This window comes from Montipora capricornis, chromosome 5 (genome assembly GCF_036669925.1).
Source record: "Montipora capricornis isolate CH-2021 chromosome 5, ASM3666992v2, whole genome shotgun sequence".
NCBI lineage: Eukaryota > Metazoa > Cnidaria > Anthozoa > Scleractinia > Acroporidae > Montipora > Montipora capricornis.
In genome coordinates, this window is record NC_090887.1 from 32,421,471 (window position 1) to 32,424,404 (window position 2,934).

General features: G+C 36.3%; 1 long non-coding RNA gene across 2 annotated transcripts in view; it reads left to right on the forward strand.

Moving 5' to 3' along the window:
• LOC138050067 (uncharacterized) overlaps positions 1-804 on the forward strand; it is an 11,193-nt gene extending 10,389 nt beyond the window's left edge. For both annotated transcript variants that reach the window (XR_011132560.1, XR_011132561.1), the window contains one exon: positions 254-804. This is a non-coding gene — a long non-coding RNA (uncharacterized lncRNA). The remainder of the gene's footprint in view (positions 1-253) is intronic.
• Positions 805-2,934: the final 2,130 nt, after the last annotated feature.

A 2,934-nucleotide genomic window follows, 5' to 3' on the forward strand; every position in this document is an offset into this window, starting at 1 on the left:
GCGCATAGCCAAAACAATTTACTAGACCCCTTTATGGGGAGCTTAGTGATGGAAATGTTCACCTGTTCGGCAAGGGAAAAAGGATTCCGTGCCATCCATGAAACACTACTTCTTCTGAAGTCACTGAAGTCATGTTCCAAAGATCAGTTCCAAAATTAATAGTGCACACATACATTAATTTAATGACCTTTTGCCTTAATGACTAATCATATAATTTAGCGTTTTTCTCAAACATGTTTTGTTTTATTTCCAGGTCTAAGTCACAAGTTGCCAAATGACAATGGAAACTGACTTGTTAAATCAAAACCTGTTTTCAATGGAGAGGTTAGAGTCCAGTTTCTGACAAAATAAAACCGTCCCAGATATTCAAGTCTAATTTAAAGACATATTAAGATCTGTGGGGATCAATGAATAACATTATCAACCAGCAACATGCAGCAACAAATTGCCACAAGCAAATTGTGTGTCAATCAACCACAGCTTCTACGTTTTTGTCATTTAAAAATTATGACAAACACTCAAGCAGTGTTTAATTACATCTCAAAACATAAAGAGGAAATTTGAAAATATTATGCTTACCGGTAACCAAGTATTTTGGAAAAAATTCAAGGTAATTATAGAAAAGGTGATGAGACAGTTTCTCAAGTTTGTGCTAAAATATTTTCTCAGTCAGAATTTTTTTCTACCTACGGCCATGATTTCAGAATAAGATGGAAAAGGAATAAACTCCAAGGCTGTCTACTGATGTATTAAACAACATTAAAGGCTCTCCATTCAAGTAATAAATGATTTCTGTGACAAAAATGTTTGGTACGTTCCAAAAAATATATTGACTGCAATGGATTGTTATTTGGTTTGTATCCCTCCTGCCCTGGAATTTCCAGTTTAGCTTCATACTTTACTCTTTAAACTTGGCTGTTAACACCCCCTATCCTCTCGGATTTTTCAATGTCCATCCTTGCACATTTTTTTTAATCTTTGCCAAAAGTTGTTTCTTATCATTCTATGATATAAAAAGGCTTCACCATGCCGTTTTAGAATTGTAAGCCCCTAGAGCTGTAATTAAGGGTGTTTTTAGTTGGTCATACTATGAATTGCTATGATAACCTATCGTGTCACACGAATGATAACAACGTGTTCACCAATGATTAGGTAGTTTTTTGATACCTGATGATTGTAGCGTCAAGTCACTGATAAAGAGTGGTTAAAATAACCCATCAAAATGTAACACCTGGAAACTGTTTTGAGCTAACCTCAAGAACAGTTCTGGATTAAGTTAAGATTGTATACAATGTATGTTCTGGTCAAAGATTTAAAGTGGTACTATGACGAAAATCGCGTCTTTCCTATCTAAGCCATTTTGAAACATAAACAAGTAGTCTGCGTGAGAAGAAAAACGCTGTTTACTTTTTTCAAATATCTCTTTTTGTTCCAGAGATGTTCGAGTTTTTAAAATATGCAAATTAGCCAAGTGATGATGTCATACACTTAACCAAATTTTGTTTAAACTGATAAAAAGAGATATTTCAGCCAATTTGTATCAGAAATTTTTGATTTTTTGCAGTAAGATTCTACTAAATGTTCTCCATGTGAGCTTAACAGTTCTGTCACCATGGCATCATACTGGGTTCCAGACCTCCCCCATATTAAAAGCTTTTCTGGCCACCTTTGGCGTTACATTTTGATATTTGCTAACAGCACTTCATAGGCATGATCCAGCAAGCATATAAATATGTTAGCTCGAGTTTGTGGCCTTGTTTTAACATTTTTCAAGCTAAAAATCACTAACATATTGAAATCAAGTGGGTGGGGACTGGAAAAGAGTGAGTTGCCATGGGAACAGAATTTTTTATAGCCATAGATGTGTTTCCTGTAGAACCATTAGACTACCAAGTTTCAGTGGTCTGCGCTGCAAATTGGCCAAGATAGCTCTATTTATATACTCAGTATAATATTGGGTTGATTGTATGACGTCATCAGTCATCTAATTTGCATATTTTACCCATTTTTCAAACTTAAATATCTCCGGAACTAATGAAGATATTTGCAAACGGCAAGTGGCGCTTTTGTTCTTTCATGGAATTCTATGTGATACACTCAAAAAGTCAAGGGGAAAAAATTTGATCATAGTACCACTTTAAAGAAAGTGAAAATCATGTTTCTCAGTCTACCCCATTAAAATTTGCTTCTTGTAATTCTGAAGCCAGGAGAAGAATTTTTCCGTGTCTAAACCTATCAGTTGCGAGATTTCAATATTTTGGAAACCTTCATGGCTGCGATTTGCCCGTACTTGGAAGGGGCATGACTTCCTTAAGTCCTTGAACATGAGCTTTTTATTATCATGAGAACTTCTGGTTGAATGAGCCTGGGACTGAGGGTGAACTTTATTTAAATGATGAAACCGGGTTTTGCTCTGTTGGACTCCATGGGCTGCTTGTGATGCTGTTACTATACCATTTGCGATCTTATTGGCCCCCATTCCCTGGATAATACGTACGTTTTGTGGCCCTTGGGTTATCAGGCACTAGTCTCATTTCATGTTGAATAAGAATATATTTTTATAGTAATAAAAACAACGAAGGAACCAAGTGAAAATGTAGTTCAACCCCTTTTGAGTTTTGGAGGAAAATAGGGAGTATTTTTTAGCGCCGAAGTCTCGGGGCATTCCCCTCCTCCACGAAATTTTGCAGATTTAGTTTCTCTCAAGTGGCATTTCCTGCGTTTAACACCATTTTTGTGACATTCTATAAGGTCTTCATTCTTCTTACCACTGGAGTCCCGCCCTTTTTAGAGGGTGTTAAATGGAGAGACTAGCCGAGACATTATAGGATACTCCTGAGGATACGCATTGAACGTTTGACACTCAGATCGCAAAAAAACTCTTAAGATAAGCCCTTTTTCCTTGTTTTCAGAATTTCATGATAAATCGGGAGA